The sequence below is a fragment of the Helianthus annuus genome, chromosome 9 (genome assembly GCF_002127325.2).
Source record: "Helianthus annuus cultivar XRQ/B chromosome 9, HanXRQr2.0-SUNRISE, whole genome shotgun sequence".
NCBI lineage: Eukaryota > Viridiplantae > Streptophyta > Magnoliopsida > Asterales > Asteraceae > Helianthus > Helianthus annuus.
Window position 1 is genome coordinate 13,745,343 of NC_035441.2, and position 21,654 is coordinate 13,766,996.

Here is a 21,654-nt window from a genome sequence, read left to right on the forward strand (position 1 = left end):
AAAATGAGTAAATTATTAAAACGTACACCAACACCCCTAGACACCAAACACGTCGTAGAACTAGCCAATGGTAAAAGTGTAGAAGCCGCACAGGTAGTCAAGGGTTGTAGTATTGTTCTAGCGGGTCAGACTTTCTCGATTGATCTCATACCCATAGTTTTGGGTAGTTTCGACGTCGTCATCGGTATGGATTGGTTATCCCAACATCACGCGGAGATCTTATGCAAAGAAAAAGTTATTCGTATTCCTCGCTCCAGTCAAGAACCTCTCGAAGTACAAGGTGACAAGAGTGGTGCTGTGGTTGGCATCATCTCTTTCTTAAAGGCGCAGAAATGTTTACGAAAGGGACATACTGCCATTCTGGCACTTGTCACTGACGCATCAGCAAAGGAAAAGAAGCTGGAGGATATACCAGTTGTGCGTGATTTTCCTCAAGTGTTTCCTGAAGATTTACCTGGTTTACCTCCTCATCGTCAAGTCGAGTTTCAGATTGAGTTAGCTCCTGGAGCAGCACCAATAGCCCGCGCACCGTATCGTTTAGCTCCAACCGAACTGGAAGAACTGTCGAAGCAGCTACAAGAGCTCTTGGAAAAGGGCTTTATTCGTCCAAGCTCTTCGCCTTGGGGAGCTACAGTGTTATTTGTGAAGAAGAAAGACGGTACGTTCAGGATGTGCATCGACTACCGCGAACTCAATAAGGTGACGGTGAAGAACCGTTATCCTCTTCCGCGCATAGATGACCTATTCGACCAGTTGCAAGGGTCGTGTTACTATTCCAAGATTGATTTAAGGTCAGGGTATCATCAGCTGAGAGTCCGGGATGAGGACGTCTCCAAAACCGCTTTCAGAACTCGCTACGGTCATTACGAGTTTCTTGTCATGCCATTCGGGCTTACGAACGCGCCTGCAGTCTTCATGGATCTTATGAACAGGGTGTGCAAACCTTATCTTGATAAGTTTGTTATCGTTTTCATCGACGACATTTTGATTTACTCCAAGAGTCAGGAGGAGCACGAGCAGCACTTACGTCTTATCTTGGAACTTCTCCGAAAAGAGCAATTGTACGCAAAGTTTTCAAAATGCGACTTCTGGCTTCGTGAAGTCCACTTCTTAGGCCATGTGGTGAACAAGGATGGGATTCATGTCGATCCGTCCAAGGTTGATTCGATCAGAAACTGGCCAGCACCACGTACACCGACAGAAATACGCCAATTCTTGGGTTTGGCGGGTTACTACAGGCGATTTATTAAAGACTTCTCAAAGATCGCGCAACCACTTACTATGCTAACACAGAAAGGTGTCGTTTACAGATGGGGTAATACGCAAGAGACCGCTTTTCAGTACTTAAAGGATAGGCTTTGCAGCGCACCTATTCTTTCATTGCCAGAGGGCACGGATGACTTCGTGGTTTATTGTGACGCATCGATACAGGGGCTTGGTTGTGTATTGATGCAGCGGGATAAAGTTATTGCCTACGCTTCGCGGCAACTCAAGGTTCATGAACGGAACTACACGACGCACGATTTAGAGCTGGGAGCCGTTGTTTTTGCGCTTAAGATATGGCGACACTACCTGTACGGTACCAGGTGCACGATTTACACCGATCACAGGAGTCTCGAGCATATTCTTAAGCAAAAGGATTTGAATATGCGTCAACGGAGATGGGTTGAACTTCTAAACGACTATGAATGCGCCATCAAGTATCATCCAGGCAAGGCCAATGTTGTGGCTGATGCCCTTAGCCGAAAAGACACTCTACCTAAGCGCGTGCGAGCGCTACAGCTTACGATTCAGTCCAGTCTTCCTGCACAGATACGAACTGCTCAGTTAGAAGCACTGAAACCCGAAAACGTCAAAGCTGAAGCCTTACGCGGCTCAAGGCAACGCATGGAACAAAAGGAAGACGGCGCCTACTATGTAACGGGGCGTATTTGGGTCCCACTTTATGGCGGTTTACGCGAACTTGTAATGGATGAAGCTCACAAGTCTCGCTATTCGGTACATCCAGGATCGGATAAAATGTACCACGACATCAGTACTACTTATTGGTGGCCTAGTATGAAGGCTCACATCGCTACGTACGTTGGAAAAATGCTTAACCTGTGCGAGAGTCAAGGTTGAATATCAGAAACCAGCAGGCCTACTTCAACAGCCCAAGATACCTCAATGGAAATGGGAAGAAATTTCCATGGATTTTGTTACAGGCCTACCTAGATCCCAGCGTGGGAATGACACTATTTGGGTGATCGTTGATCGACTCACAAAGTCTGCTCACTTCTTGGCTATCAAAGAAACGGACAAGTTTTCTACCCTAGCAGACATCTACTTGAAAGAAGTTGTTTCGAGGCACGGAGTGCCCACCTCTATTATTTCGGATCGCGATGCACGATTCACGTCAGAGCTTTGGCAAGCGATGCACAAATCCTTCGGCTCACGTTTAGACATGAGCACAGCATATCATCCTCAGACGGATGGGCAGTCTGAGCGAACTATCCAAACTCTAGAAGACATGCTTCGAGCGTGTGTCATCGATTTCGGCAACGGCTGGGAAAAGCACCTCCCTTTAGTGGAGTTTTCATACAATAACAGCTATCATACCAGCATTCAAGCCGCTCCATTCGAGGCATTGTACGGACGTAAATGCCGGTCACCTCTCTGTTGGGCAGAGGTGGGGGATAGTCAAATTACGGGTCCAGAGATTGTTGTGGACGCCACAGAAAAGATAGCACAGATACGACAACGCATGGCGGCAGCACGCGACCGTCAGAAAGCCTACGCGGACAAGCGTAGAAAGCCATTGGAATTTGAGGTCGGGGACCGGGTTTTATTGAAAGTTTCACCCTGGAAGGGTGTGGTTCGATTTGGTAAACGAGGCAAACTGAATCCGCGGTACGTCGGACCATTCGAAATCTTAGAAAAGATTGGCAAAGTAGCCTACAGATTAAATCTACCAGCTGAACTCGGTGCAGTTCACAATGTATTTCACGTGTCGAATCTGAAGAAATGCCTATCAGATGAGACCCTTATAGTTCCTTTTAAGGAACTCACTATCGACGAGCGGTTGCAGTTCGTCGAGGAACCAGTTGAAATCACGGACCGGGATGTTAAGGTCCTCAAACACAAGAGAATCCCTCTTGTTCGAGTTCGTTGGAACTCCCAGCGTGGCCCAGAGTATACCTGGGAACGCGAAGACCAGATGAAAGAAAATTACCCCCAGCTATTCGAAACCAATGCATCCACTTCTGAGGCTGAAGCTACTACTACTGAATTTCGGGACGAAATTCCAAATCAACGGGGGGATGATGTGACACCCCAGGAAAACCAGTGAACGATGTAACTTACCTAGCTTCCTCAGTGAGTGCGTACCAAATTTCGGGACGAAATTTCTTTTAAGTTGGGGATAATGTGACAACTCGAGTTTCTGACTTTCACTTTCGCATTAAATGCGTGTTGACTTTGACTGTTTAGTTGTTTGGATTGTGGACTTGAAATTGTACGCGTTGTGTTTTAATGAAACGTATTGTCATGTTGCCTATATGTGATTACTTGTTGTGGTAGAAAATAATATTAGAATTATTATTAAAACACTTAGTCTAGATCACGAAACGTGACATACTGTTCGAAGGATCACGAAACATATCCTTCGACATCTTTCGGCCCAGTCTTTCTAATGGGCTTGGCCCATTCCTGTGAAACGATTTTTAAACGTGAATGCATGTAAGTCGACAGTTAGTTTCAAAAACCCTAGTTCTATTGTGTGTGTGTGACGGCATAGCAGACCCATTCTCTGTTCGAAGGATTTCATTCCGTAATCCAGATTTCCGGTTAGTGTGTGATGTTGTTTATGATGCTTTGATTTCATGATTAATCACTTGTCTTGCAATATATTGTTTGTATGATGTAAATCTGTTTAATCGATCATGTATGTGATTATCCGAACGGTTCAGTTAGTACGATTGGTTGTCTATACTTGAAGTTTTGATGTTGTTCTAATAGAATTTGCATGATAGTGGATTGGAGCCGGTTCGATTATGTTGTTATGTTAAATTGGATGATCATATCTAAGTGTAATGATCATGTGAATCGACAAGAATGTTGTTAGGGTTTATAAGGGTTCTTAATAAAATACCACGTTTAGTCGATAATTGGGTTAATTGATTTGTGGGTTGGTGTTAATTGGAAACTGCTATGTGATTGTAACCGAATACTGGAATTTGTGTTGATTGATAATCACGGATAAACTTGGAAACTTTGAGTAAATGTAACTGATAATTACCGAAAGATACTTGCTAGTCGAAACATAGTTGTTGAGACCGAAGGATAGCTTTGACCGAACCATAGTAGTGTTGACCGAAGGATAGCATTGACCGAAAGATGACATTGGTTCGAAACATAACATTCGGTCCGAATGATAACTGTGATAACTGTGTGTCGAAAGATCACTAATGTGTCGAAAGATAACAGTTGGATCGAAAGATATTAGGGATTATGAACATACTTTGAATGATGGAATATGTGCTTGATTTATTTGGCATGCTATGCTTGGTGATGAACGTTAACATTTGTATTCGTGCACACTAGCTAATGATTTAATGTGAAATAATACGTGCTGTGCCGATATGCAAACTGACTGTTATGTGAACATTAAATTGCATGCGTATCATCGTGAACATGAACTGATTTGTTATACGTGCATACAATAGGACTTGATTAATTACTTGTGAGTGCATAACCTAGCATACCGAGCAAACCAAGGTGAGTTCACACTCCTACTAAGGCATGGGATTCCCGGGTCATGGGAATGGGTTAAAGGTTATCATTGACTAAGAACGTATATATGCTTTTCCTAGACTATCACCTATCATTGTCCTCGGATGTCAGGACGGTTCCGTAGGTTGGGATAACACCTACGTGGTTCCGTAGGTTGGATAACACCTACGTGGTCACATGCCAATTACTATCCTCGGTACAAAGGATACGCACGTAAAACCTACGTGTACGCATTACTTACTTCTATCCTCGGTTGTGAAGGATACGTACGTGAAACCCACGTACACCCCATACGCGCTTCTGTTCTCGGACGAAGAACAGGGATAATACGAATAGTCTAGTGGTCACATAACATGGGAAGCCCCCACCTGTATAACTTACTATTGGCCCTGTAGAGCCACCCGTTATTTACTGTTACGCATTTACTTACTGTGAACTCGCTCAACTAGTTTGTTGATCATTCTGTTACATGCCTTGCAGATCGTTAGGTACTTGGAGCTTGCATTGGAGAAGCGGGTCGTTGTGGGCAAGGATCGTGGTCTCTACGTTGAACTACTATGACATTTAAAACTATTAACTACTGTTGGTTTATTTACTATGCTTCCGCTACACTTTAAAACTATGGTTATGTTTTGAACACCTATCGTATTGAATGGATGGTTTACATTTATTTTACTTAATATTAATTACATGTTCAATATGATTGGTGGCTTGATCCTGGTCAGTCACGCTCCCAAGCGGTGATACTCCGCGTGTGGATTTTGGGGGTGTGACATTTATAATCATGGCACTCTTCAGTGTCATTGATCTATTTTACTCATCAAAGTCTTATTCAAGAACAAACAACACAAAATGACATCCGATTGTCATCAGTATCTTTTTTCTTGTAGGATTGTCCATCTCGTGCAGCAAAATCTTTCTGAGTTACTCCTCTCAGCAAACAATCCATTCAGTGAGGTTTCACGAAGAACAATACTGAATATCCAAGATAGCATATTAGCCATCTTTGATTTTTTGGCGTTTTGCAGTCATTGGTATTTAGTAGCATTTTAGCGTTTTTTTTTTTTTTTTTTGAGTAAATGGTAGTTGCTGAGAGTTATTATTTTATAGGATTTCTTTTGGCGGCGTAGGTTACGCAATGCATTATTATACTAAAGTATTCGTCGTTTCAGTTACTGTTTGTAATTATTGTTTTTGATAAGTTTTTCTCTCTGAAGTCTGTAACACATCCCGTCTTTCAAGTTTGGCGTTTTAGATTCTAATATAATAAATTTTCCGTCTCTTCATTTTTATTGTTTTGTAACTACTGTTTCTAGTTACATTTTCAGGTTTGCTTTTTATTTTTTTTATTTTTTGGGTTTTTTATAATACTTTATCAAAGTAATTTTATTATAGTTTGGGAGTTTTTGGGGGCGTTTTACGGGATGATAGCATTTAAACAAGCATTTTGGCTGTTTTTGCGTTTTTATTATATATATCATTTTTATTATATAACAATCAACTGAAAAAGGAAAAAAAAGAATATATAAACAATTGATATTCCAAATCTTCACTATCACCAGTCTCTTTCTTCTTTTTTGAATATCTTAACTGGCTGGTTCGACTTTCATAAGATTCATTTTGTTTTTTTGTTTTGCAAGTAGTTTTTTTGTCACCGTTTGGAAGAATAAAGTCTGACATCAGCATGTTTTTTCTTGAAGATTTCTCCATCTCATGCAGCAAAATGTTATTGAGTTTAGAGCCTTCAGCCAACAATCTTGAATTATCCAATGAACGATGTTTGATTTTTTAACTTTTTTGGTGTTTTACCGATAAAAAGAACGCCACCAAATAAAAGCACCTTAAACCTCAAAATTTGATCATGCTTCAATCAATAATGTTTTGCTGTATGAGATGAACAACATTGTTAATCCTCGGTTAAGAAAGATAACTGACAATGTTGTCCACCCCATACAGCTAAACTTTATTGACAACAAACGTCAATAATGTTTTTGAATGTTTTGGCGTTATAAATTGGATGGAAGTTGAGGATAAGTCAATAAGATTTTACTCAATGAAATGGACAACATCCTCACTTAAGGATTTTGTCCATTTCATTGAGCGAAATCTTACAGACAACCAAACTTAATTTCAAAAAACATTTTTGGGTTAGAAGATATTTGATGTTTGGGTTTTTTGGTATTAAATATGGCGTTTGGGTTTTTGTGTGTGTTTTTTATTGAAGGTCTGAGATGTTGTGTATATAAGATTTTTTTGGCGGTTTTTTTTAAGCGGGATTTTACTATAATTAAGTTTGGCGTTTTATATCTAATGATGTTTTTACTTAGAATGGTGTGTGATTTTTGATTTGGTGTTTTATTTTATGAGATGATGTTTTGTGTGTAGAAGTCAAAAGAGCCTTTTACCATTAATGAAGCGCGTCCACATAATAAAATTAATGTTTTTTAAGAAAACGCCACAGCGCTAATCTAGTTCATAGATTGTTTTGGTCGGACGATCCATAAGCGTTCTCACCGTTCTCACACTTTCTACCGTTTTCTCTAAATCCCGAACGTATATATATATGGGGAGGTTCATTTGAGAAGAAAATTTAATTAAGAACCAAATGAACAAATGGTACAATTGTAAAATATTATATATTATTTTTTCATCTCATTCATTACTATCTTTAAATAATTAATTGCTCATAAGGACTATTATTTTCTATACTATTTTTTTTACTACACACATAAAAAGTTATCATACATATTTCGAAAATTATCCTACATATATTTAAATTTTCCCTAAACAATTCGCAAATTATCCTACAAACCTAGTAATTTGTCCTACACTCTATTTTAAATATATATATATATATATATATATATATATATATATATATATATATTGAAAATAAGTTATAAATTTAATGTAGTGAGCTATTAAATAGGAAAACTAGAAATTAATGATCTATGTAAATTTACAAATATACTCTTACATTAAAATTAAATGCAAATATTAAGTAAGTAAAATGAAGCATTCTTATTGCTTGAAAATTCTTTTTGTTTCTTCTTACAAAAAATTTATTCTCATTTGAAATATATATATATATATATATATATATATATATATATATATATATATATTAGATGTATGCATATGTAAACACACATTTATTAAACTAAATTATAAAATGTAAAAAGTGATAAGTTGGTTAAAGAAAAAATTACTTTATTATTGTTAGGTATTTCAAATTAACTGATAATTCGTGTGGTGCTTTCTTCTTTGTAAAAAGTTGTAGTTCACTAAAGTTGAAAGAAACAAACAAAGTCTCAAAAACCTAAGAATCGGTAGTTCAGTAAAGTTGAAGGGAAGAAACTAAAGTGCCAAAAACCTAAAATACACAAAACATGGCTGATGCAAACTAGTGATTTTGATATATACTAGTTGATGCCCCGTCCGCATTGCAGGGCGATAGTCGAATAATTCTCAACCAATTAAAGAAAAGTCACATAGTTTTGCTAGAAAAAAAAACTAAAACGATGACAAGATCGTAATTTTGAGCTCAGGGCAAAACGGTGATTTGTCAGGACTAATGAGCGAGTGTTAGGCAGCTACTTGAAACGTAAATTTGGGTTGTGGGCAAAATCGTAATTTTGAACCGAGGGCAAATTCGTAATTTTGAGAAGAGGGCAAAAGCATAATTTTATTTTGAGTTGGGGTCGAAAACGTAATTTTAAACTGGTGGCAAAAACGTAATTTCAAAGTTAGCATAAAATAATAAAATGGTTGGTCCAAAGGGGGAGTGTGAGGCAGCTGCCTAGCACTATTCCCCAGTTTGAAACTAATGGCAAAACTGTAATTTTAAACGGGGCAAAACCGTAAATTTGAACTGAGGGCGAAATTCTAATTTTAAACTGGTGGCAAAAACGTAATTTTAAAGTTAGCATAAAATAATAAACCGGTTGGTCTAATGGGGGAGTTCCAGGCAGCTGCCTGACACTATTCCCCCGTTTGGAACTAATGGCAAAACTGTTTTAAACGGAAAAACCGTAAATTTGAACCGAGGGCAAAATTAAGAATTTTGCTGTGAGCAAAAGCGTTATTTTGAACTGGGGGCAAATACGTAATTTTGAACCAATGACAAAATCGTAATTTTAAAACGGAGATAAAATCATTAATTAATTAGGTCATAGTGGAGTTCCAGACAGCTGCCTGACACTGTTCCCTTGCCGTCCATGTCCCCCAATAAAGGGAACAACTATTGCCGCCGACACTCTTGTCTGTAAATATTGAAAATGACACATATGTGACTCTCTCTCCTATCTCATCTCTCATCAAAATCATATAAAAGTATGGTGTATGTGGGTGTATCACTATTTATTTCATTTAAAAATTAATATATAGGTTAAAAATCATATAAAAGTATGGTGTATGTGGATGTATCACTATTCATTTCATTTAAAAATTAATATATACGTTATATAAAAGTATGGTGTATGTGGATGTATCACTATTCATTTCATTTAAAAATTAATATATACGTTAATATATACGTAATTAGATGTATGCATATGTAAACACACATTTGTTAACTAAGCTAAATGTAAAAAGTAGAGGGGGCAATCTTGACCCAAAACCTTTCAAATGGGTCAATTTGGGTTGCTTTTAAAATTATATGGGTTGGTATGGGTAAGATATTTTAACTAAATGGGTCACAATGGGTCACTTGAAATTCCATCTTGTTATTTTCGGGTCAAAGCGGGTCGATAACATTAAATAAATGGGTCGATGTGGGTTATTGTCTTAAAGAAATTGGGAAAGTTTCGGGTCGGAATGGGTTTCGAGCCGGCACAAGTATCCGCACGAGACAAGTTACGGCACGAACGGGTTTTGGATTGGAACGGGTTCAGTTCAAATTGAGTTTCTGGCCGAGACGGGTTTCGGCGCGACACAGGTTTTGGACCGGAACGGGGTCGGTTCGGGTTGGGTTTCGGGCCGACACGGGTTTCTGCACGGGAAGGCTTTCGAATCGCAACGGGTTTTGTGCCGACACGAGTTGACACGAGTTTCCGCACGAGACGAGTTTCTGGTCGGGACGAGTTTCGTACCGTTTCGAATCGAACCGTTTCGACGCGAGCTGTTTCGACCCGTACCGTTTCAACCAGTGCCGTTTCGACCCGTACTGTTTCGAATCGAACCGTTTCGAATCGAACCGTTTCGAACCGAACCGTTTCGATGCGAACCGTTTCGACGCATACCGTTTCGACTCGAATCGTTTCGACCCGTACCGTTTCGAATTGAACCGTTTCGACGCGAACCGTTTCGACGCGAACCGTATCGAATCGAACCGTTACGACGCGAACCGTTTCGACACCTACCGTTTCAACGTTTCACTTTATTTTCTTCAGTGATTTGGTTAAAATTTGAGATTTATTCAGATATGTATGTTTGAGATTTGAATTGAAGTTCCAGATCTGTTTTAAGCAGCGGTTGTTGTTCAGATCTGTAAAGCATTCATATGTACTTATATGTTAGAGTGTTTGAAAGTGTAGACGATGTAGTGTATGACCAGGAAGAAAGATTAAATAAGTTAGTTGTTCTTTAGAGGAATAAGAAAATTGAATAAAAGTTGCAGGTTGTTAGTCGAGTTCGAAAGATTTTCACAAAAAAAAAAAGAATTATTCGTAAAAGATGAGCTGGGCTTGTGATCTGATAAAAATGTCTAGGAAACCAGTAAATCCAACTTCTTATTACACGAATGGATCCAGAGCAGTTGAAGATCTTGGGTAACGAAGATTATAAAAATGGGAGACTTGCTGAGGCTTTGGCACTCTTTGATGCTGCGATTTTCATTCTCAACCCGAACCAACCCGGACCTGTTTAAACAGCTCATGCACTTTTTTGACCCGAACCCGTCCCGACCCGAACCCATTCTCAACCCGAACCAACCCGGACCCGTTTTAACCCGACAAAATTGCCCCTTGATGTACAATCTCTTAAAAAACATTTTTTAACTAACCTAACCCGACCCGAAACCCGTTCTGACCCGAAACCCGTTCTGACCCGAAACCCGTTCCGACCCAAACCCGTTCCGACCCGAACTCGTTTTGACCCGAACCCGTTTCGACCCGAACCCGTTTCGACCCGAACCAAAACAACCCTTTTTTTAATTGACCCGTTTTGACCCAAACCCATTTTGACCCGAACCCGTTTTGACCCATGACCCGACCCAACCCAACCCGACCCATTTGCCAGGTCTAGTAAAAAGTGATAAGTTGGGTTACAGAAAAAGTTACTTTAGTTTTAGTACGTATTTCAAATTAACTGATAATTCGTGTGGTGCATTCTTCTTTATAAAAAGTTGTAGTTCACTAAAGTTGAAAGAAACAAACGAAAGTGTCAAGAACCTAAGAATCGGTAGTTCAGTAAAGTTGAAAGGAAGAAACTAAAGTGTCAAAAACCTAAAATACACAAAACATGACTGCCGCAAACTAGTGATGTTGTTTGATATTTATAATAACTAGTTGTTCCCCAACCGCGCGTTGCGCGGTAGATCAAGCATATTTAAAACGTGTGACGACGAAAGTCTAGGAACCGTATGATAGCTTTGTTAAAGTTTTACAAGTAGAGAAATTTGACCCTAGAATGTGCATTGACAATTAGAATTAAAAAATAAACACCAACCTAACTACAAACCAAAGGAAGCCCATGTTTAAGCTTGTGTACCTTAAAAGACATCTCTACTGTAGTAATGTGTACCTTAAGCAGAGAGCAAAGAAACGACTGGCAGATATAGGTTACAAAAGCAGAGAAACCGGAACTGTAGAAACTGTTCATTGAGATGTTATGAATTAATATATACTAGCGATGCAATAAATTGTTCATGACCGCTCGTTTTTGTAAACCTTGATTCGTCATCATGTCCATCACGCTGCATTTTCCTCACGTGCACCTCGTCCTTGACTTTCTGCAAGAAGCAAGAGGGAAATGACGATAGAGTTATGTGCAAATAAATATAAGATTTAAAAGATGGAAAATTTTGCAATACCTTTGATTGTAACATCATTAAGATCATAGACGTTTAAAAGTAGGTTCTTAAAGAGATTTTATATTGCAAGTTGAAATTCAAAATCATATTTTTACAAGTTTAAAGAAAGGATGGTCTAGTAATTTTACAAATTACCCATGACCTAGTGGTATGGTGCTAATGCAAGGTTATATTTACCAGTTCACCCTACAATGGTGGTGTTGGTTAAGATTCTTGCAAATGCAAGGTTAGATGGTAATTTCACATTTATCATAGTTGACAATTTCTTAGAGCATTGCTATTATAGATAACACTGACACGGCATGTCACGTCAGCCGGAAAACGTTATAACCTTCTACGAACAAAGGCTCCACTGTATTTGTCTATAACATTGTCACGTCACGCAAGGTTATTACTTTCTATGAGCAAACGCCTACCGAGTATTTGTCTATATGAGTGTCGTCCATATACATATCTTGGTTTTAACCATGAGGTGCTTATCTCTTTTATTTCAGTTCTTTTATCTAGTAAATCATTTATAACCAACTCGGCTACTCATCCTTTTTGCTGCTTATAAACGAAGATGTGCATGAAGCGCGTCTTTTGAAATCAAGATATATAATTAAACTATGTCTAATAAAGATTGCATTTCAACTACCAAATCATCATTAAAAAAACTTCTAAACCTCGTTTAATTCTATTCACATTATTGTTTTTATTCATAATGATGGACAACTACTATGAATCTTAGAACCCAATGCAATGCAACCAAAAACCAACCTGCATTAACCTCACATCAAAATCCGGCAACCCGGTCTGCTCAACCGTCAAGGACCCAAAAAAGTTTCCAAGCACAGCCGCATCAGGAACGGCCAATCCCTCGACTAAACCTGCAACCAAGCTACCCAAAAAACTATCCCCAGCCCCAGTCGGATCAACCTGAACCGAGGAAAAAGCCGGTATCCTCACCTCCCCATCCTTCCAATACACCGTACACCCCTCCTCTCCACCTGTCACCACCACACAACAACTCTTCCTCGGTTGGATCAGAGTCAAAATACGCGTGGAATACGGCAGTTTTTCCGGCGGTGATTGGGGGGTGATTGACAGTGGTGGTGTAGGCAAAATCGGAGCCGGCTTTGGTGACGTAAGTGAAGGGGAGGGGGAGGCCGTCGAGGACGGCGGAGATGAAGGCAGCGGCGCCGCCTAGGGTTTCGGCGAGAACGGCGTTGTTTTTGATGAGGACATCGTGGCAGTAGTTGCGGACGATTAGGCCGTGGGGAGGTTGGTTGGGGAGAGAGGGTGGTGGAAGGCGGTGCTGGTGTTTGTAAGGGAAGTGGTGGTGCTGGTTGATTTGAATAGGCGCCGGAAGTGAACTAACAAAAATTCTGTGGCCAAAGTCAAAAGGCAAAGAGTACACTGGCGCAAAGCAACGATATGAATTGATATATATAATAATGAAAGAATTGCCCTAAAATGTTTGTAACTAGAATAATTTTGATCCGTCGGCGTTGCGATGGTGTTGAAACTTAAAGTAACTCAAATATATACTGTTAAATGTTTGAACGACTCGTTTCTGAAGAAAATTTACGTCAAAACTTAAACCAACTGAAAACGCACATATAAATAAGCACAAAAACGTAATATATTTGATCTAAGTTAATAGCGATAAAAAGTTACGTTGAAACGTAAACTAACTTGGATTTATACCAAAACGTACCTAAAGATAATCACATAAGAAAATAGTGTTATTTTGAGTTAAAGAATGGTGCCGCGCATTTTGACGGCTTCCAAACGTAAAGTAACTCAAATTTATATCGTCTACTACAAACGTAAAAAATTATGTCATAACGTAGACCAACCAAAATCGCACATAAAAATATGCACGTGAGGTTATTATACTTAACCCACGTACATAAATATAAGCATGTAAAACTTAAGAGTATCAAAATAACATTTTACAAAGTTATTAAAAAGTTGAATAGTGTAAGTGCCGATACTAAAATTAAGAGATACAAAAAGACAAACACAAACACAAACACAAAGAAAAAAACAAACAAAAAGAAAAGAAAAATAAATAAATAAATAAAATAGTCAAATTGACATTAGAATAGCTGAATAGACATGTAAGCATATTATACTTAACCCACGTACATAAATATAAGCATACATAAATATAAGCATGTAAAACTCAAGAATATTAAAACAATATTTTACAAAGTTATTAAAATTAAGAGATACAAAAATACAAACACAAACACAAAGAAGAAAACAAACAAAAAGAAAAGTGTAAATTGTCATTTTAGTCCCTGAAGTTTGATATAAATTGTTATTTTAGTCCAAATATGTTTTTTACTCCTTTGGATCCCTGGCTTTTCTATTTTCTTGCCATTTTGATCACATTGCTTAACTCAGTCTACAAATTTGGTTATAAACAGGGGTATTTTTGGTATAACTGTTGTGTAGTGTAATCAGGGGTAGTTTACAACATAATTTATAAGCCTGATAATAATTTAATGCCAAAAATACCAATGATTATAACCTGGTTTAAAACTAAGTTAGGCAATGTGATCAAAATGACAAAGAAAAAAAGGAAACGCCAGAGATCCAGAGAAGAAAAAAAAACTATTTGGATTAAAATAACAATTTGGAAAAAACTCGTGGACTAAAATTGCAATTTACCAAAAGAAAAACCAAATAAAAATTTCACATTGACATTGGCTAGAGTGAAAAGAGGTTTCTAAATTGTTATATACTACATCCGTCCCATTAAATGTGTCTTATTTTGAATTTTCAAAGTCTTTATTTATAAACTTTGACTTTAGTTATATATTTTTTGTGTTATATAAAACTTGATGAAAATTAACCCGATAAAAACACTTGTAAAACACATTCAAATCATATAACTTTCATCAACTATTATCTAACACAAATAAAATTATCTAAGGTCAAAGTTTACTAATAAAGACTTGAAAATTCAAAATAGGAGACTTTTAATAGGATTAAGGGAGTATGTTATATATTGCAAGTTTGCATCCCTTTTGGAAATGTTTTTCCGGTGAACATTGTTTTCCTTTTTTTCTCTTTCTTTTCTTTTTCAATCACCATTTGCTCCAACTATTCTTCTCTTAACAATCATGGGAGTCAAATCGAGATTTTCACTTAACATTAAAAAAATCAAGGTGGGCGGCCATCACCCCTCTCTAAAGGGTAGGGCCGCCCTGATGTCCTATTAACTTAATGAAATTGGGTATTGACTCACTAAAGGTCTAAACCTAATGCTAAAAGTGTTAATAACTAATTTAAACCATAAGAATAGTTTTGTAAGGGGATCTTTGTTGGTGTTTGTATGGGTGTACCCTATTAAAAAAATATTTTACATACACATATCAGGGTTTTTTCATAAAAAAACATGCCCCTCAAAATGTCGGGCCCTGACCGGTAGTCCTCCCCGCCCACCTCCTGGGCCGGACATGCTATTAAGCATAGACTGACTATAAAGAAACAAAAGTGAAGAATACCCATTAAAAGTGTTCTTCAATTCCATTCCAGCCAGGCCTGTTGCTTCATTTAGAGCATACCTCCATCTTTTAACATCCTCTTCCTTTTCCTGTTTGGCAAGGTGCAAATGTTAACAAATCAAGAAACTTCTTCTATCCTTTAAAACATATCTCATTTCAGTGAACAACTACAAATGCAATGATAAATATGTTACCTCGTCTACATCTTCCGACATCTTCTTCCTTGTGAACAACTCAAAGAAGGAGAACATCCAGCTACTATTTTCATGCTTGGCAACAAGTTTTGCAAAGGCTTCCCCAAATGCCCCACTTTGGTGGCGCACTTCAGTAGGTTCCACATCGTAGAAGATGGGGTAAGTGGTGTGCTCGTTCATCTTCTCGCACTCCATGATCTTTACGAGCTCGTCCAAGCACCATGATGAAGATGCGTAGTTCTTGGAGAATACAATTATGTGAAATCTCGAATCTTGAATGGATCTGTCGAGCTGCTCACTGATCCTTTCCCCTTTCTCAATTTTTTCATCGTCTTTGTAAGTGATAATGCCTTTACTGACAAGAGCAACATAGAGATGATCAACAAAGGTCTTACGGGTGTCTCCACCCCGGAAACTCAAAAAGACATCATACTTGAACTTCTTTTGAACAGATAAAGCTGAAGTAGAAGCCATATCTTTGTTAGTTTAGAGCAAATGTGTATGAATTGATAATATAAGAGATTAATAAATAAAGACAATTGTTTGGAAAACCTTTATAATGGGCTGGAAAAAATAAAATATTCCTATTTGACTTAAAGATAAAGACTTGTACCAAACCCTTCTTCAAAATTATTGATTACGCGCTTTCACCGTTGACTATAATTATTTTACTGCAAATGAATCAAATACAAAATAGAGTGCTAAGACGTGGTGGGCAGAATATATATAGGAGATAAGTGCTAAGACCTGGTTGGCAGAATATATAGTGCATGTTTTGCTTTCCTTATTTTGAAGGCAAAAGTCCTTTTTTAGGGCAAAAGTTCTTTTTTTTTTGGTATTTGGCTTTCCTTATTCTAAGCAAAAGTCCTTTGTTTTGGACAAAAGTCAAGATTTCCTGACTTTTTTTTTTTCCAAAAGTCCTTTTGAAGAAGTGGAAAATAAGCTAAGCCAAACACGCCCATAGGAGAGTTGACTCTTTATTTAATTGCCAAAAGTTGGGTTGTCTTTTACCTTAACTCAATCTGAGAGAGTAGGTAGGAGCTGGTCAAGAGGCGTCTGAACCGTTCGATGTGATTGTTTTAAAATTACAAAGAGATGTGGTCAAGAGAGAGAATCCAGAGGAAGCGAAGTGTGGGACATGCTTATTTTAGGGTTCTTATAATCACACACCCCAAAATCTTAATTTCACATCATGTATGTTATACGGCCCGACATGATAAATATTGTGCCGTATAATGTTATACGGCTTGTGTAAAGTTATAGGACTCGTATACATAGAGAAAATATTAGGTCGTATAACATTCTATACTGGTCGTATAACATTATACGTTGTATAGCATTATATAAGCTTTGAGTCATATAACATTATATGGGTCGTATAACATCCTATACGGGTCGTATAATGTTATACGGCCCGTATAAATTGACAAAAAAAATTCTCTGGCATTTTTTTTGTGCAACAATCAGTTATACGGTCCGTATAACTCTGTACCAGCCGTATATATGTAGGGGTGTGAAAATAAGAGTTTAAGTGTGTGAGAATAGTGGAAGCCTTATTTTAAAATTATAAAGGACAAATCAAAGCTCCTCCAAATTTTTTTAAGGGGAGAGAGACCTTCACGTCGCTAGCAACCATTTTTCTTGGGGGGGGGTGTGTGTGTGTGTGTGGGGGGGGGGGGTTTAAGCAATCATTAGCCAGTTGTTATTTTTTAAAATTTTTTATTTAATTTCTAAATGTCAAGTGAGGCTAGCTCACTTGGTAGAGGCTCTTGTCTCTTAGTGAGAGGTCTTGTTTTCAAGACCAAGTAAGGGTGATTATTTGTAAATATAGGAGTTTGTAAGAGTAATATTAGCGATTAAAAAAATTAATATCTAAATTTATAAAATAAAAAAACGACTAACACTTTATTAAATTAAAAAAAAACTACAATAATTAAAAAAACATTACAATATAATTAAAAAACATTATAAAACTCAAAGTCCACATTTCTTTTCGATAATGGTCGTTCTTTCTAAAGCCATTTTCAACGTCTTTCCGGTTAGGTGGTCGTGCGGCTTCGAGTAAAACTCAAAGTCTCTCTCAAATTGTCTATCCTTCATAAGTTCAACCACTTCTCGGTTGCATACGTTAAGCCACGAGGTCGCGTATGTCTTGGAGGCGTTGGTTCATCTCTGAAAACACTTGCCTCAAGTCGGATTAAAAATTAAAAGTCTTTAAAAATCTTACAAATTTTGGGATCCTCCGATACGTCGATCCATCTTAGGTTAACACATACTCCTCTTGATTATCCTATGGTTGCACAATTTTTCTCGTTCGGGTCTCGGTTATTTCTTTCTTCTTATGTGACACCAATTTGTTGCGTTTGGTTTTGTTCGGTTGTGTCTCTGGCTCCTCCTCATCTGGTTGTGTCTCCGTTTGTGACTAATTGAAACTTGTGACGTGCCGAAACTTCCCATGTTGTAGTTTGGATTCTAACCGTATTGATTTGGACCCCATGAGAGGGGTTGGTTCAAGAGGTTCATGAATCCGGTTTGGTTTTGATTATACTCGACAAACCCGATTGCATAGGCTGTTGGTCGGATGGGGACCAGAGCGACGGGTTGGTTAGGAGTGTTCATTTGATTCGAGTCACCGCTAGATTAAGGAGGAACGAAACTACGGTTTTAGGGATACAATGTAGAGAGTGGTATATAAATCTAGAGGTTTTTTATGAAATATGGGGTGAAAGAATGATTGTGAAGAGAGTGGTTTTAAAAAAAAACTAGTGGGATATCCCGCGCTTTACGCAGGCTTTCGATTGATATGGGCTCGGTGAGTTACGATACCATGACTTGGTGTAGCATCCGAGTAATACAGATGACCCCGACATTGGTATCAATGTAGTTCGGACAACATCGGTTTGCTTTGCAATTATACTCGACCCAAATGGATATCAGCACGTGCTTTACATCAATCGAAAACTTTGATTTACTTTGAAATAGTCATATACGGGTCTCGGTTCCAATAATACCAATAACGGTACAGATTTTTGTTCTCTCAAAGTCACTTTATTTCGTCACAACTATACAAAAGAAATTACTCTCTTTTAAATAGAACTTTATTTTCAACGATCCTATTGTAACGGTTGCAAATTAATATAAGGAATATTGTATTCCTATATTCTTTAATCTTTTATATATAAGGTATATATTGTATTCATAGTTTCTTTATCTTTGATATAACAGGGATATTTGACAAATGAATAAATAAATAAAATATGTGAAGGTTATCCAATATTTAATGTATAATATACATGCCATTTATACATCAAAAGTATCATATATATTCTATGTATCATACGTGGCTAGATGTGATTTATTTGTGAGTCACTCACAAAACGATTTAATTTCTACTGTATTAAACTTCTTCATTTATATATATATATATATAATAATGAGGTGAATGGTATATATATAAGGTTTTAGTTGTTAAAAAAAATAACATTAATTAAACAATATTACCAGTAATATTTTCGAATCCCCGCAAATTTCATCCCGTTATACATTTTGCGAGTCCCCGGAATCCGGTGATATGGCGCCCCAAGGGGCGGTGTAGAGCGGCACCATATCTGGTTCGACTACAGAGGGTCTAAGTGCATATTGCACTATACAAAACTCTATCCACCTAAGGTTACATTGCATCGCATGTCAATAAAATGCACGAGTCTTCATAGGGCATGGACAAAAGATAAAAAAAAAAAAAAGAAAAAAAACTTCACATTTTGATGTTCGGAATTCCTAGACTAATCTGTGGCTTACATGCGTGAAGAATGGCAAGGAGGATTGCTTGAAGTGCAAGACAAGTAATAAACAATATTATTAATTAATTAGTGAATATTATTTAAGGTTCCTATACGTGTTAGGTTAGGAAGTGTGCTTAGATAATTATTATGTAATTACTTAATAGGTTTCCTAGTTATAGTCTAACGCGTTTAGGTTAGCTATATAACCAATCTAATTGGTAGGGATTGTAATTTTCAAGGTTTTGAGTTAGTTTCCTTGATAATAAACATTGGGTGTTAGCCAATTCTTGTTCTTAACTTCCGATTAACAACTAATCTAGTACCAATTAGAGCGGTGTTTATATAGATCACGGGACTTGTAATCGGATTGGCTGACCTGTGCACAAGGGGTTGTCGATCAAAGGGAGTAAGCTGCTGTAACACCCCGATCGCGTAATACAAGAAACCGCGACGGAAACATCGGGGAGTCATGTCACAGAATCATTGTTTCAAACACATGGTATTTGAAGTTTTGTTTTATATCATTAATAGACTCATTGTTTTGATACAAACCAGATAAACACAAACAATTGTCTTTCAAGTTTTAAAGTCATTAAGCCACGAGTCCATCCTACGTGTAGCATGTGTCAACAATCGTCACATAATAGAACCTGAAACATATGTGAAAATAAAACGTCAGCGTAAAAATGCCTCTGAGTAACATAGGTTTTGTGAATTAGATTCATGGCTTTGGATAACATAAGAAAATATTATATGTTTATGAAAATAGCTATGAATCCTTGATAAAAGTTCGGTTTCCAAAATGCTTTGTTTTGGTAAAAAAGTTTGTAGTATATACGAGATATATATACTTTGGTTTTGAAATAATAGGATAAGTAGTATATCAAAATATATTTTAGTTTTGAAATAGTTGAATTGATAGTATATCAAAATAGACTTTAGTTCATGAAGTAATAGATTTGGTAGTATATCGAAAATATACCTTGGTTAAAGAATGAAAACATCGGTAGTATATCAATCTATACTTTGGTTTGAAAATAGCATATTAAACTATGCTTTGTTTTTGGAATTTATATAATCGGTAGTATATCAAACTATACTTTGGCTTGAAAATAGCATATTAAACTATGTTTTTGGTATTAGAAATAACATATCAAACTATGCTTTTCTAGTATATCACATATACTTTGGTTTAGGAAATAACAGAGTCGGTAGTATATCAAACTATACTTTAGTAAACAATATCACACTGGGAGCATATCAAACTATGCTTTGGAAGTATATCGAAATATACTTAAATTGTGATTTGGTAGTATATTAAACTATACTTTGGTTTAAATAGCATATCAAACTATGATTTGGCAATATATCAAAGAGTTAAATGCTTGGTTGATCCCTGTGGTTTGCAAAAATTTCATATTTGGTCCTAGTGGTTTACTAATTACACGTGTGGTCCCAAAAGTTGTCAAAAATGAACTCGGTTGGTCCCCTGACGTAACCTGTGTTAAATTTCTCAGTTAACTATGTGTGAAATGACTATATTACCCCTGAACAATTAAAAGAAATAAAAAAAAATATATAAAGAAGACTAATCTTCTTCAACTTTTAACACCACCGCCTCCTCCACCTTCACAACCCACAACAACCTGCAACTACCTCCACCACCACCGTATGCTTCTTCCTCCCCTTTCTCTCTAACTTAATCAAAAAATCTTCAATGGCAGCTGCATCCATCCAATCCCCATCTCCAGATCCCAAATTATCCGGATGGTGACCAGCTGTTGTCTTGTCGATGTAGACCGCAATGGCTTCGTGGAAGTTGTTTGAATGAGTGTGGGAACAGAGCAGCTCGATCCATAAGGAGTATGAGCGTGAATCTGATGTGGGTTGTTGATTTGATGAAGGGCGTTTTAAGGAAAAGCTTAAATTGTGTGGTTTGTGTTGGCGGTGGTGAATTTGTAAAGGGGGGGGGGGGTAATTCTCAGTGTGGACATTGGATGGTGAATTCAAAGCTTGTTGTTTTCACAGGATGAAGAAGTGGAGGGAAATTTGACCTCATCTACGAGCAAACTTGTAATAGCCTCACAACCGCAATCGTGATGGATTTGGATTGGAGTAAAACAATCATAAACTCACATAAAATGTATGCAGCAGTACATCTAAGAAAATGGTATCCAAAGTTAACAGAAAAAAGCGGAAACAGACAGATGGTGATTAATTGGAATAGTGTTTACCCTGAATCAGAAAGTGATGAGATCTTATGCCTTTGCTTCTCCCGCCGATCAACCTGCAAGTGTCTCCGAGAGAGAAGCTTTGGACTTGTGCGAGGTTAGTATTGAGATTACGACTTGTAAAATATTGTAAATCCAACCTATTCA

At 37.4% G+C, this 21,654-nt stretch overlaps 1 pseudogene; it reads right to left on the minus strand.

Annotated features, from left to right (window-relative positions):
- Positions 1–11,752: 11,752 nt before the first annotated feature.
- Positions 11,753–15,968, minus strand: LOC118481658 (annotated as a pseudogene).
- Between the last annotated feature and the right edge of the window lie 5,686 nt (positions 15,969–21,654).